The sequence below is a fragment of the Sinocyclocheilus anshuiensis genome, unplaced genomic scaffold (assembly GCF_001515605.1).
Source record: "Sinocyclocheilus anshuiensis isolate Anshui unplaced genomic scaffold, SAMN03320099.WGS_v1.1 scaffold215, whole genome shotgun sequence".
Classification (NCBI taxonomy): Eukaryota; Metazoa; Chordata; class Actinopteri; order Cypriniformes; family Cyprinidae; genus Sinocyclocheilus; species Sinocyclocheilus anshuiensis.
In genome coordinates, this window is record NW_015552542.1 from 645,844 (window position 1) to 662,630 (window position 16,787).

Sequence of the window (16,787 nt, forward strand, 5' to 3'; positions counted from 1 at the left end):
ATGTTACTGCAGTTTCTTTAATTCATACACTGTCTACATGTGAACATACTAAATAACCTATTTGGCACTGCTCCCGAACTACTTAGTTCACGTAGCAACACAGAGACTGGCCATTTTGCATTAGCACATTGAGTCTCATTCATTAATACATTTGTAAATTATTTGTATTTAAATGCACATTCAGACTTCTCACGAAAACTTTCCGCCTAATTTACAACACGTGCGTACGCACATGAATTTGTACTTAACTTCGCCCTATGTTAGTGAATTTGGAGTATTCTAAATAAGCGCGTACACGAGGTTAGTCATTTGCATAAAACATGCTTTCCGTACAATCTTTCATTTACAGGCTTTCGTCACTCTCGTCAAACATACTCCACACATCTTCATATGCCGCTCTCTACAGATGCATTCTCACCAGATCCTTGAGCAATGCCAAGTCTGTCATCCTCAAAACCAGTTCAAACTCAATAAACACCTTTTATACAGACCTCACATTAGCCAGCTATACATACAAATACTGTATATCTGCACTATTATTCAGAGAAACCAGATAATGTTTGCGGATTTCACACACGAATTTGTGTGTACCCAAGCTTAGTGAATGAGACCCAGTGTTCGACAGACATTAAGCAGCATTGTAAGTAATCATTCAGGGTAAAGAAAAAATACAGAAAGCCATCAACTAGGTTTAGAGTGGAATCTGGCTCTGAAATGACCAGATGTTGGCCAGAGGTTATTTTTTCTAATTCTCCTTCCTTTTCTGCTGCCAGGACACCAACAGAAATGGAGAGCAGTCTTGCCTTCACCACAACTGAACACTACAATGCACACTCTGAACTGCTAACCTCTTTTGAGAGCATCTGCAGCCCCGGCCTGAGTCATTTAAAAATCCATTTGATTTAATTTAGGGAACACATGATTCATCTCTGCACAGCAGAGAAAGAGAGTCTCATTATTATGTTCACTCATGCTGGATGAAAAAAAAAAATGGATTAGAAATCCTCTTTTAGGGGTTGTCAGTGGACACAACCACAAAGGGATTCCAGAATGATTGCAGATAATGTGGAGTGTGGAGGTACTAAAATGGAGAATATTACATTTCCAGATCAAAATGGTAATATTTCGAAGTATCCTGAGATATCACATGAAGCGACTGGGCTACTAAATAATGGTATATGAAGAGTACAGATATTTTGGGGGGAAATAATAGAAAATAAATATAGCATACATATGCAGTGCTAGGAAAAAAATCTTAGGCACATTGTTTTCTTAGGCATTTGCTTCAAAAAGTCAATAAACAAACAACGAAACAAACAAATATTTTAAGACAGTTAATTTCATCGTTTACTTTATTGTGCCAGTAGGAAATTTTAATTTCGTAATAACCCAGAGATTTTTGCACAATGAGTCCAATACAACAGATGGTATGGTCCACACAGTGCTCTGATATCACCATCACTTTGTCAGTCTGGAATTACGTGAAGAGACAGAAGCAACTGAGATGCCCAAATCCATAGAAGAACTATGACAATAGAGCTGCACAATTAATCGTTAAAAGACTGCGATCTCAATTCAAACACCCATGCGATCTAATTTCTAAATGACAATAATTTGCCCGTATCTGTTAAACCTTTGAAAACAAATCATACTGGAACATTAAAATCTACGTTTGTGCTGCTGCTAACACAGAGAGCAGACAGTTAGCATGTTTAGATAAGAAACAGCTAAACAAACAGTCTTTTCAACTACACAGTATTATTTCTGTCTTACAGTCATTCATATTATCACAGAAACACTGGGATGAAAGTTTATAGTTCGGATATAAACATGGATGTCTATGGTAGCAATCAAAATAGAGCAAGTCATCTTTTGAAAGTAACTGGTGCTTCAAATAACGTTTGTGTTGATTGCATCGTTTCACCACTAGGTGGCTGTGTTGCTAACTTCTTTCAATGGAAAGTAGCTAAAGCCAGTTTGAAATGTAGCTAAATTTAGCAACAAAGTTGCTAAGTTGGCAACAGTGCTAGGTGGCAACAAGTGACTGTTAAAAAAAAAAAATTAATTGTCATTGAATCATTCATTAAAGAGATTCGTTCATATAAAATATTAAAATATTATATAAAGTCTTCAAAAATTATGCCATAAATGTTTCCTCAACTAATCTCCATTTGTCACCCTGTGCCTACAAACAGCCTTTTCTGAGATTATTACGTTTATTATATTTGACTATAAGATCACATACAGTTCTTTGACTGTTTGAAATATTGTATACTGATGTAGTAATTAATAGGCATGCACAAATGCAAAATAAATAAATACACAAATTGATCGATCAATCACCATTGATCAATCAATCAATCAATCAATCATATGTTACACAATCAAAGCTTCAATCACACAACACAAGCAAAACCTCTGAATCAAACATTTGTAAAATCATTCTTTTGTGCATTTCCACAATTAATTGTTGGCAGAATGGTTTACAAGGATGAATTAATTCTGCTCATGTTTCATGAATGAGACCCATTACTCCTTACAGGATCATGGGCATGAATCCATTAAATCATGAATCATCAGTCCTCTTTTTGCCTCCACTCTTTTGAGATAGCTTTCTTTTAGAAACTCAATTGGTGCATTAAATATAGTAGTCAACATTTGAAGTAGTTAAAAAAAAATAATCGAAGTTGTCCTAAGACAAGAACGCATTTTGGTTTTAGGACAACTTTTGCATTTCCACAATTAATTGTTGGCAGAATGGTTTACAAGGATGAATTAATTCTGCTCATGTTTCATGAATGAGACCCATTACTCCTTACAGGATCATGGGCATGAATCCATTAAATCATGAATCATCAGTCCTCTTTTTGCCTCCACTCTTTTGAGATAGCTTTCTTTTAGAAACTGGAACTTTGCTGCAGGTATTCACTTTCATTCAGCCTCAGGAGCATTACTGGGGGTAGCTACTGATTTTTGGCGATGTAACCCAGCTCACAGTCACAGATAGTGTTAAAATCAGGGTTCTGTGTAGCTCTTCCATCTCAGCAAACCATTTTTTTTTTGTTTTGCCTAGACCTTGCTTTTTCATGCTGCATTGGGAATAGTCCTTACCTGAACAAGCCATTTCTGCATGGAACTCACACAGTCATAATAATACAAGGATACACTGTAAAAAAGGATTTGAGACTTTAGCTTCCCCAACTCATTTTCCTAAGTCAGTTCAACTAAAATGTTGGGTACACTTAAGATATTAAGTTTACCAGTGCCCAACTAATCCGTTTAATCAGAGTAGTTCACGCAACAAAGATTTCTTAGTTGTATGAGTGGCAATGCAAGGAAACCCCGCCCACCGAGCCTTCCTCGCAGAACAGGTCGCCATGCTTGAAGACTGACGAAAAGCTTCAATTTTTGAGTCAAGAGTTCCAGAGGTAAGAGCAAACTTATGTCCAGCTTGTATTTATGAAAAATGTTTGATACATTAGGGTAAAGAGTAATATTACACAGGTTGTCAGTGTAATCCTCACGGCAGTGTTGTACGGAGTGTAAAACATGGACAAAAATATATTTATAGTCAAGTCAAGTCAAGTCACCTTTATTTACATAGCGCTTTTAACAATACAGATTGTGTCAAAGCAACTGAACAGCATTAATTAGGAAAATAGTGTGTCAATAATGCAAAATGACAATAGTAAACACTAATTTTTCAGTTAAAGACAGTTCATCATTGAATTCAGGGATGTCATCATCCAGCTCAGTTCAATTTAAATAGTATCTTTGCAATCATTTGCAATCAAGTCAACGATATCGCTGGAAATGAAGTGTGCTGCATTGGAAATAGTCCTTACCTAAACAAGCCATTTCTGCATGGAACTCACACAGTCATAATAATACAAGGATAGGCCTCAAAATTGAAAACGCAGTGTCTGCAGTGTTAAGATTTTACTTTAGTTGAAATGGACAAAAGGACATACCATGTCATCACTTTTCAAAGGAAGATGCAGCCGTAACAAAGTACTTTGAGTTATGTGTCCAGGGAACCAGGGCTTTATATGCATAAAAGAAATGCCCCTCTCCTAAGTTTACGCGATCCTTCGTCAATAGCTGACGCTATAGGAACACTATACCACAGTGCCATACTGTAGGTTTATCAAAGTGAAAACATTTGTGAAAACTGATATAACATGAACTGAGACTTGTTCAAACGGATAAAACTGGGAATTCAAGTAAATATCCAGACGATAAAATATGACTAAAGTGTGCGGAGAGGCCCAAACTGACTCCACACAAATATCCTCAAAAAATCTACATTTAGATAATGCCTGAGAAGATGCAGCACCTCTAATAGAGTGAACTTTAATTTCAAGAGGCCAAGATAACCCACATGCCTTATAAACATGAGAAAACACATCCTTCACTCAATGCCACAATCCAATATTTGTTAAAAAAAAATTAAAAAAATAAAAGATTACTTTCAATGTCTCCCTTGTTGGACACACACAATTCAAGTCTTGCAGTCTCTGCTAATGAGCCGATGAGTTGATCAGATGTGTTAGGTGAGGGCAATATCCAAAATGTCATAGAATGGTGACTTTGGGTGAATTAGATTGTTGGGTGAACTATTGCTTTAATAACAGTCCCTGCATCATACTGTGTTAGCAGTCCTTTGCTGTATGCATATTATGTATTCACCACGTCCCTGTTCTCAAGTGTAAATGAATATACTATGTATCATTTTAATTGTATGAGGTGGTGAACATGTATCTCTTAGGAAACAGCTTTAACAGTCAGCTCATTTTAATCCTTAATGAAACCTTTGATGAGTAGCTCAAACTAAACCCTGTCTCTAATTGGAAGCTTCTTATGGGATGTTTTAGAATGTCTGCACATATGCATTTACTCACTCAATAGCACCATAAATTAAGTCTTAAATTCCAGAAGATGCAGGTTGCTGTGGATTTTAGGATTCATTAAAATAATGCAATTTTTCATCAATATAACGTACCATCTATACCATTACAGTCTTGAGCGTCTTTCTTGTTATTTGTTGTAAGAGGGGTAAATAGTGAACACTGTGTGATCATCCAGGTTTATTGGCCAACATTACTAAAAACATCTTAAATAATTTACAAGCCACAAGACAAGAGCATTAAATTCCCCCATCCCTTGGCGGGAGGCACTTGGAAAAGTGCCATATCAGGCCCATGCAATATGGTATTGAAAAATCAATAACAAAGTGGCATGAAAACAATCAGTGTTACAGAGAAGATTAAAAAGGAAAATAGGAAAGGGCAGGGTATAAGATACTGTAAATTCTAAGTCTCCTGACTGAGAGGCAAAAAGGACAAAAACAACTATTACTATTACTACTACTACTACTACTATTATTAATAAAATTGTAGCCATACAATTGTAACGGCTTACTGAAATTAGTGTCTGTCACTGCATCAAGCCCAACAAATGTCTTCTTTCAAACAATTCTTGCTTCATAAAAGTCAATACTATTTTTAGTATTTATCACTAGGTTGTGTTGATAAACAAATAATATAACATGCGCAAGAGTGCAGTTTTTTTTTTTGTTTTTCAAATATCAGGGACAATAACATATTGAACTGATAAGTAAGAGAGGGTGAGGTGAGCATTTATAATAAGACGGAACTGCCAGACAATCAGGGGTGTGAAGTAACGAATTACAAATACTCACGTTACAGTAATTAAGTAGTTTTTATCAGTAATTGTACTTTTTTGAGTAGTTTAAAAATTGTGTACTTTTACTTTTGAGTACATTTTAAGTGATGTATCGGTACTTTTACTCCGCTATTTTCCTCCGTTTGTGGTCGTTACATGCTTATTTTAATTTTATTTTTATCCATCAACGTGATTGGATAGAGAGTAATAGGTCTCGTGACTTTCGTCAAATCAAATTGTGCATTGAAAACTTTAACCGCCAACTGTTTATCATGGCTGCTGGAAGTGCATTATTCAAGCATCGATTCAGACGCATCTTCCCCTAACTTAATATGTTAAGGTAAATTTCGGATTTCTGCTTACTAAATGATTTGTATATATGCTTGCCTATCTACACGGCCTGAAATTTGGTGTGAGGTTGCGGGTATTGCATACAGTGTTAACTCCCGCAAGTGTTCGGTAAATTCCCACTCACTTATGAGATGCGTGATCTGCGCTGCCTCGTCTCTCTCTCGCGTACGTTCTGCAGCAGTCACTTAAGTCATTGTTGCTTGTTGAACTTGTTGACTTTTAATGAGTTTGAGCGCGTGATGCGCGCTGTGAAAAAATGTGTTGGAAACAATGCATCTAAAATGTGTATTTCATAAATATGGAATTCATTAATCAGACTTGCATTCTTAGGGTGTGTTCACACTTGTAGTTCTGTTCGTTTGGTTCATTTAGTCCGGACCAAAAAGGAAAATTATACATTTGGTCCTGGTCCGCTTAGTGTTCACATTGGATTAGACTTAAGCCTGTGTTATACTTTCCACGTCCGCGAGTCCGCTAGGGTCCGCTATGGTATGCGTGACGTAAAAATCGTCATCGGAGAGTGTGCGCGGAGGCTCTGAGCTTGGCATTTTTGACAGCGGACCTAAAGACACTGAACCTAAAGACATAGTGATACGTTCACAACCTGATTGGTCGGCTTGAATGATGTATATATCGTGACGGAACTCACCAAACACCCCAAACAAAAGGTGCATTAGACTTAAGCCTGTGTTATACTTTCCACGTCCGCGAGTCCGCTAGGGTCCGCTATGGTATGCGTGACGTAAAAATCGTCATCGGAGAGTGTGCACGGAGGCTCTGAGCGGACATCCGCGTGCCTCCCATTTTTTGTGACCGCGCGGCTATTGCGCATGCGCAGACTGTGTGAAGAAGCCCGTTGCTACTCGAACCTGTACAATCCGTCGATAAAACAATATAAAGACAGCCAGATGTGCAATACTTCTGGGCAATTCTTTTTCCACATGTTTGTTTATTGTTCAAGCCGATCTACTACGCATGTATGGAACACGTCCGCGGAGCGGACCATCAGTGTATGCTTTCGGAAGTATAAATACAAGTAGTCCGCGTCCGCACTGTCCGTGTACGTGTCCGGATTGCTAATGCGGAAAGTATAACACAGGCTTTAAGGCTGCGCTGCGGGTGTGTGATATCAAAGCACCCATTAACTGATCGGTCCGCTCAGCGCCGCTTTAAGTCGAACACACCTAATGCCATCTGCTGGACTAAGCGCGCTCATTCTTGCGTGTACATGCGGAAAGTATAACACAGGCTTTAAGGCTGCGCTGCGGGTGTGTGATATCAAAGCACCCATTAACCGATCGGTCCGCTCAGCGCCGCTTTAAGTCGAACACACCTAATGCCGTCTGCTGGACTAAGCGCGCTCATTCTTGCGTGTACATATAATTTTATTTTCACCACCTGCAAACTCACAAGGAGCTCATAAAAGGCACTTCATCGTTGCTCCACGTTTGCCCTCTGCTCATTTTGTTTTGGTTACACCGTGTCGTCAAATCATGTCACATAGCGTCGCATCTTGTCATTACTTCCTGCGTTTGGTTCGTTTAGAAGTATTTGGTCCGTGTTGCGTTCATATATCATTTGAACCGCACCAGAGTTCGTTTGGAAGCGGGCCGAGAAGCAGCCAGAGACTCACCGCACCTTCAAAATAATCCAACTGAGGTGTGTAGACCAAAAAAAAGTTTCCCAAAGGTGAAGAGCTTGAAAAAAGTCAGCACACTCAAACATCAAAGAGTCACAAGCGAGATGAAAACAATATAAGCAATTTACTCAGTGAAACAAGGCAAACGTTTCGGTCACATGTTGACCATTTTCAATGCCAAGCTGACATTGCAATGCCATCTTTTCAGCGGTCTCGGTCCGCTTGTTTGGTGCGCACCAGGGTTCGGATGGCAGCATTCACACATGCTCAAATGAACTGCACTAACAGAGCAATCTCACCAGGGTTTGTTTTAATTGAACCAAACATGACAAGTGTGAACGCACCCTTAAAATAAAGTTTTTGAAAGCAAGCTAGCTAAAATTGTACTGATATAAACTAATCTTAAATTGTGTTTGGTTGTTTGTTTGATTGATTGGTATGTCTAAATGGAAGCAAATGTCATGTATTTTATACCAGCTTGAGTATGAGCATCCAAGATGATGGAGCAGGTAGACTGAGCAAACAAACAGAAAATGATAAAGTAACAAAAACAGATATTGAAACATTAGTTAGCAGTTTATGAGTGGCAGTAGGGTATGAGCACAAGTCTTGATTCTGTCCAGTACTCTTGTGATGGACAAACTGAACGGTGACATTTAGGCCCCAGACATGGGACTTTGAAGGCACTTATCAACAACAATAAAGCCAGCATCCACACTCCTCCTCTCTTGGGAGGATGGACCATTTAACTCAGGAAGCTGAGTGCATTCTGACAGCTAACAAAACGCTTACTGGCAAAAAAATAAAAAGCAAAGAAAACAGAAGAGCATCTCAGATAGTTAATGTCAGAGGAGGAATTTTGAAAGGGTGATGAAAGTTGTTTCATCACCCTTGTTGTTTCGTCAAGCAATCGCTCACAGATAATGTTAACATTTGACCTTTAGAATCTTGAACAATGTACAATAATGCTTATAAAAATTAATGTAACCGCCTCATTATGTTGTGTCATTATCAATAAATAAATAAATAAATAAATACATATATTTTATTTATGTATTTATTTTGCATACAATTCCTAGCACAATGCTACTTTCCTCAGTGCAGTGCCATGAAAAAAAAAAAAAAGCATGATGTGATACTTTGGTACATATGGCTGGACATGTTGCTATACTTTTGCTACGCTGCATCTGAGAGCTTAGGCAGCTGAATTGTTGCCTCATTGCACTACCAGGCAATGACTTCACATGACTGCATTTGTGAAGCTTAATTTCGTACAGGTGATGTGATACTTTGGTACATATGGCTGGACATGTTGCTATACTTTTGCTACGCTGCATCTGAGAGCTTAGGCAGCTGAATTGTTGCCTCATTGCACTACCAGGCAATGACTTCACATGACCGCATTTGTGAAGCTTAATTTCGTACAGGCTTCTGAGGCAGTACAAAGTTATAAGGACCTACAACAGAAAAGAGAGAGCTTTGGTGAAAACTAATTTAAATTTTAATTATAAAAATAATACTATAAAATTAATCATTTAAGTCATTTAAAAAAATACGTTTACACACAAACTGGCTGACTCAGATGGCATTTTATTTTTTAGCTCAACTGTCATGGAATTGAATGCACAGAATAACAAGATACTGTGTATACACAAGCGAAGAATACTGTACATATGTGCTGCCTTCAAAAATCAATCAGATAAAGACATCTCAGTAGGCAGGATGACACATCCAAAATGTGCAGTGGTAGGTCTCCAGGACATGTTTGAGAAGCACTGATCTAGCTGGTTCCTAGGCTTTGTTCAAAAAAAAAAAATAAAAATAAAAAGTTGTTACTGCATGTTTTCATCAAAAAAGCCTTTGTGATCTGGAAATGTGATCAGTCTGATATCTTTTTTTTTTTTTTTCCCCTGACGGAAAAAAGCATTAGCTTCGTTTACATGCAACAACCCAATAATCTATTTATAATCAGATTGCTGGCTCAATCAAACTAAAAAAACAAACAAAAAAAACCTTAATGTACACACCTCAATCGAAATCGCAATCTTATTAAAATGGCTGGTAATCTTTTCAACTATAGGAAATGCTGTGGTAAAAGATCCTGGAATTGCATTGCTGGGTGACTACTCGGATAAGCAACTAGGATCCCAAGCAAATCACACTCCGATAATGTGTGCTGCCCAGCATAATGAAGTGTTCCTCGAAAAGGAACAACATTTTCATAATATGAAATCACATTGGATTAATTCAGATTGACGATTGAAGATTGAAGTTAGTGGATGTACACCCAAATGCTATTAAAAATGGTATCGCATTCATGTACATTTTAGACAACTTTTCGCTTTTGCACACTTCTGTTCTCACAAGTCATGCACATACTGCCCATCTGTAGCAATGTGAAAGCTGATTATTGACAACATGGCTACAAACTCGGAGCAAACGTCAGTCTTTGCAGAACATAGACTACTTTGTTATAGGCAGCAACTATTACAATTCATACTGTCTTTGATTTTACTATCAGATTCAATAGTTTATAACCACTGAAAACTGGACATGAAACCATGTCTGGGGACTCTTCACACATATTCTAATGATTGCAAAATAGTAAGACTAAAGCTAATTCACATTCTACTGCCATCTAAAGCATACAAGCAGCCTATAAAACACGGTACTTTTGCAGAGTCCATCAAAAGTAATAGGATGTTCTGGTATGATTTGCAACATCGGGGGAAAGAAAGACACACCATCCTGTTTATATCAGTGAGAGCTAGAAGCACAGAGTTCTTGCAATACATCAGTTTTAATATGGATGTCATGACAGAACTGTCACAGCGCCTCTGGTTTCCTGCATGCTGATCTCTGAACATGACACTGAGAATATGCTAATTCAGTTCATGTTAACACAATGTGACTCCATTGTTACTCAAGATGTGGGGTAGTCCTGACAGCCTCCGGTGCTGATTTGTGAGTGTGGTTTGGTTTTTCCTGTTTAAGCTTCCATTTGCACCGTCAAATGCTGAAAACAAATGAAGAAAGACTGTATCTCTTATTTTCAGATAAAGTGATAAGGTCTGGTTTTTATTGCACTTCAAATAAGCATGTTGAGAATACAAATGTATTATAAACATACTACTTGAATTTCAAGTATATTTTTAATACATTTAATACTACGTCTTTTTCACCTGGGTGTATGTCTTATTTTCAGATACAGTGTTTAGGCCTGGACTTACGTTCATTTATAATTTGTTATAAATTTGTAGCCAAGTAGACTTTTATCAATATTCTGTAAAATATTCATTTATTTAGAAATCTGATGCATGAATTTGCGTTTGTTGCTGTCAGGATTGTGTTTAGTTTCATTGCATTTTTGTTCTAGTTAGTTTCCTTAGTTATGTAACGTCACCTGCGTATCGCTTTGTTGCATCATTATCTCTTGTGTAATTATACACCGGTTCTGTTAGGTTCATAAACATCTGCAAAGGTCACCAGCAGGTGGTGCAAAGATATACTAATAAATAAAATAACACAATTCCACATCAGGTGGTCTTTCCATATGGTGGGACAACCCTGCTCAAAACAATAGCTTCATGTTTAGACTTGTTTTTTTTTTTGTTTTTGTTTTTTGCGAAATGTAAATGTTTGCATAAAAGTTAAATCAATCGATCAATCAATGGATAGATTAATTAATTAATTTTGTTGCTGAAGAGATTTATTATGCAGACATAATCAAATGTAAAAAAGAAAAAAAAAGACAATATAAATTGACAACTGCTCTCTCTGGGTCACCAGTTTGATATGTCAAATAAGGAGTTTTGTTTTTCCTATGGTAAGTCTAACAAATATAATTATGCCATGCACTGAAAACAATTTTATTTTATTTGTTTAGGCTATTGGATTAAACCAATCCATATTGGATTAATGTAAAAATTAAAATATTATATACTATAAATATTCCTATGCATGCAATTTTTGGAGTGTCTCAATATATTTCAAATAAGAGTTGATTGTCTGTGATGAGCAGTTGATTAGAAAACCCAGGTACACGTTTTACACTCTTTAAGCATTTCAGAAAGATTATTTTAATTCATATTTCACAAAGATAATACAGTATTGACTACACCACCGCCGCACCATGGATGTATACCCAAAAGAAATTTGAATTTCAAACCCCAAATATTAATGCACAAGCAGATCTATGAAATCATGCTCCACATGCTAGCAGTGAGATGCAGAGGACAGACAGTAGTAAATCAGCAGTGTCTGTGGAGTGTCGTTGAATTATTTTGATTGAAAATTAAAGTGCAGTTTGTTTTGTTTTCTAAATATAATTTTGAATAAAACAATTGTTTGATAAATCATTTAATAACACAAGAATGTGAGCCTCTACTGCAAACAATATTTAACACATTTTCAGTTAATTAACAAGCCTTAACAGAGATTGCTGAATTTCTTACGTTATTCTGGGTCAACCAAAACCTAAAGCTTCATCCTGCTGCTAACCCTATTATAAACATTAGACTTCATTGAAAGGCTATCTACAATTTTAATGTTCCATAGATGTTCTTCCCGCTGGTGAAAGTGGGCTCTTTTCCCCACTCTAGATTCAATCAGCAACCATTTCATCACACAAGAAAGCCCCCAGACACTATCTGTGCATCAGAGCAAACCTCACCGAATGACAGTCAGTTTCATTTAGAGTTCCTTCTATTTGGACCACTAGTAGAGCCCCTGAGGTCATCTCTCTTTGTTATCTCTCTCCTTTAATCGAGGTTTTAAAAATGGAAATGAAGAAATCTTTATCAAATAAGCAATGACCTCAATCAGTCCCACTGCATCAGGACATTGAGATGTTACTAATAGTGTTTTCAATGTAGACACGGAGGCCTGTCATTGATACCTGCACCGTGTTTCTTGTAAATAACTCATATTAAACTAGATTTCTTTAGAGAGACACGACATTAAGGCATTAAAAACAAATAAAAAATACATTCATATATTACAGTTTTCTTTTTTGTAGAGTGGTGTGTATTTTAATTTTTTATTTAATTTTATTTTTTTGCATAACTCATTTTACCAAACAGAATTGCAAAATTATAAAATTTCAATAGGTTTCTAAAACACTTCGTTTCTAAAACATTGCCACGGGTTGGATAAACAGATCCAAATCCTTACCAAAACTCACACCATAGAGCCAGTGTTGCTGTGTCAGGCTGGGATGCGTTTCCTGAAAGCACTCTCAGCCAAACATTTTTGCAAGTTCAACGAGTTAGTGTTTCTATCGAACATTCGCAAACAGCATTGCAAGGTTTTGTGTTTGGAACTACAGCTCTTGACCTGTGGCTAAAAGCATAGTTTCTTTTTAGCATGACGTGGACTTATATATTTATTGCTCTTGGGCACAATAAGCAAGACAAACAGAGCAAAGCAATTTTTACAATTTTTGGGGGAAATCAACGAACAAATACTTAGCTCAGATAGGTAAAAAATATATTTTACTATTTAAAAAATGGTAAATCACAAGAAAGCAGAATCAGAATCTTTCCAAGTACTCCCTGGAACCAGTCCCCATGTGCCCCTTGTTGGGAACAACATAGAAATCAAAACAAGCCTTAATAGATCAAACTGCATTGCTCTCAAATATAATTTACCCAGCTCAGGACATAAAAGGACATAAATAAACTAATCTGTTGAAACAATTCTTCTCCGCAACTTTGCTATTACAGCTAATGAAAAGCATCATCAGGATTTATTGGCTTAATGGCACAATATACCACAGGTCATTAATCAGCTTATCATGCTATAAACAGCTATAGCTGACATTATGCATTTAAAGCTTTTCGTTTCATAACCTAATGAAAACATTTTAGCAAAGATACTTCAGAAAACGTATATTGATCACTGAATTTGCAGAACAACATTGAGCTTACTTTAAGGGCAACATAATGTGTGGTGCAGTACTTGGGCAAATTGCGCATAAGAAAGAAATATCACAAATGAGGTATCTTTCATATCTCAATTGTTTTCTGAAGACAGCAATGTTATTAAATGGAAAGCAAGTACATTCATATTTAATAATTTCTTCATCATTTTTAAAGCTGCAGTCCGTAACTTTTTTTGGTTAAAAATGATCCGAAATCAATATTTGAGCAAGTACATAACCAGCCAGTGTTCGAAACTATCGCCTTACTTTAGCCCGATTCACAACGGTTAGCTTATAATAATGTTTTCTAATTTGAGTGGTACGGATAGGTTTTCGCGGGAAATTCAAGCATGGCACTGTGTCATTACGTCACGTCTGTAAACATAAAGAAGTTGTCCCGGCTACTAGGCTATCGCATGTGAGGATCCTGCAGGTGGCGGATCGTTTATAGCCTTTTCTCACAGCAGCCAGAATAATTAAATGTATCATTTTGATGGTGGATTGTAATCCATAAATGATTATGTGTTTATGAAACACATGTGAATGAAATTAAATTATATTCCAGTTATAACTGTGCTTCTGATTACAGATAGCCTGGGATTACAAAGATTTGTATTTTAAAGACAGCCAGTTCGAAGGGAGCATAATTTGCATTTTGGGTTAAAATAATTTCTTTATATGAAATTCGAAGAGTTTGACTATTAGAATTGACTGTGCAGAAATTGACACGCTAATACACACTATACTCATAGTCACCAATGCTGATGTTGTTAACATTAATCATTTGAGAATAAAGTATAACAATAATAATAATTTGAACGGTTTGATGTGATATGAGCTAACAGATCTTTAGATTTAATCACCATTGGTAGCGAGATTTACGGTAATGCTTTTTTCCTCAGTTGGTCAGAACAAACGTGGCAGACTTGTAACTTACTTGCTCAGATGGCAATACACTGTGAAAAATCTTATTTGGGCCATATTCCAAGACGTAGGCTAGAATCTGTGATTGCGAAGTACAGTAAATATCCACACCAGTGCGGTGACTGACTGCCACACATACTCTTCAGAACATTAGATTCATCCGCGCTGGAGCCGTGCCGACTCACAACCCACGCAAGCTAGATAATTCCACACACAGCTGCAATTCCCGGTTTTCAAACAGAGATGGCGACAAAGAGGCAAAACTTATGGACTGCAGCTTTAACATGAAGTTGCGATATAAAGTTCCAAAAGCTTAGTAAAGTATAGGTTTGGACACAGTGTAATCTAGCATAGCAAAGCTTTGACTAACAGCCTGGTCTATGCTGTAGTGTATCCTGGCCATGAACTGCCCATCTAAACAAGAGGCCGTCATCCATACAAACTGAACAACCAGTTTGTTTCATTTTTGCATGCAATTTAAGGGCAAGCTAAAATAGATGATACCACAATAATAGACTGTCAATGGGGGGAAAACCATTCAAATTACTGCACAGCAGTCAGAAAATAGACTGTGTTCATAAAAAATAAGAATAATTAGGGTGGGGGGCAATGAATCTTTCATTAATCATTCGAGTTGTCTCCCGTGATTTGGACAAAAATGTTTGTAAAACAATGTAGATTCAATTTGAAAACATTCAGACTGATTTCTCACTGAATTTTTTTGGAGGGGTTTCTTCAAAACCAGCAAAACCGCTTACTTTAGAATAGACATACTTGATAAAGTGAATATTTTATTTACCTATTTACTTTTTTTTTTTTTTTTTGAGTGGTAAATTTAGTACTTGAATAAGGAGTCGTTCACACTGAAAGTCTTGCATTTCTGCATTAGTACAATAATGCACTTACAGAATTGTATTCGCCAATAGCTATAGTACACAAATGCTACACATATACTAAAGAAAATGCTTCTCTCAAATCTGAATTGAAGTGTTTGGTGTTGCTGTGGTTTCTTCTCTTTTTCTTCTTCTTCTTTTTTTTTTTAGCTGCAGGAACACACTCCAGTAGCCCCTACACAGTATGGGTACACTACTTGGTCAGATATTGGTGCATACCCTCAGATGAAATCCTGCAGATGCCTTTGTTTCTTATCATTGCTCTTAATATTAACCCAGTAACCCGGTAAGTTCATCCATGATAAGTTCAATAATGGTGCATTTACAAAAGATGAAATAAGCAACACTGCTCTCTTTTAAGAAAGTTTCAAACTGTAAGGTATGACTGAAATGAAGGGCAGTTCTCATTCTGCCCACTGCTGAGAAAGTAGACAAACCAATCTGGAGATTGTGATAGAGATAAAACAGTAATCTTACATGTATTGATCATAACATTGGTAAAAACTGTGTTCTATAGTAGGGCTGCACGATAAATCGCATGCAATATTTAATGCGCATCTTGTCAGTAAATTCAGTAATCAGTGGTAAATCTCCATCAAATGCGTGCTTTCACATGAAGCAGCATTTACTACACAGAGCCATTGTTCACTGACAAGTTGCGCAAAACCATGATAATATATGAACGTGGTTTTGTGCAGCTTGTCAGTGAACAACGGCTCTGTGTGAAACAATGCTGCTCCATGTGAAAGCACGCACGTGATGGAGATTTACCGCTGATTACAGAAGTGGCTTTACTGACAAGATGTGCATTAAATATCGCATGCGATTTATCGTGCAGCCCTATTCTATAGTCAAAAACCGCAGAGACTCAATTTTCTATAAGTATCAGATAATCTGAGGTATGCTATCTGTTTGCATTTATACTTCATGAGGAATTTTAGGAATGTGAAATTTTAATCGTCTTATAAATCATTTCAGTAATGTACAATGTATATCAGTCTTTAGGAGTGATAAAGTGGATACATCTATACAAGTGGATACATACGATGTCTGGCAATGCTACAATGATTGCCTTTTAATTAGCAAGGAGAAAGAAAGAAAGAAAGAAAGAAAGAAAGAAAGAAAGAAAATAACCCTTGAAATTCAGTCTACCCAATCAGTGGAGAGGCTTTCTCTGTGGATTCAGTAAACATCACATGACAATAATGACCAGTGCATGTGGGAAGCATGTGATTGTTTTTTTTTTTGTTTTGCCAGTGCATTTACACGTTAGTGATTACAAACTTAAAAGTGGGAGGTTAGGGGATAATGGTCTTACTAATCAGTGTGCATGTATGTATGTATGTATGTGTGTGTGTGTGTGTGTGTGTGTGTG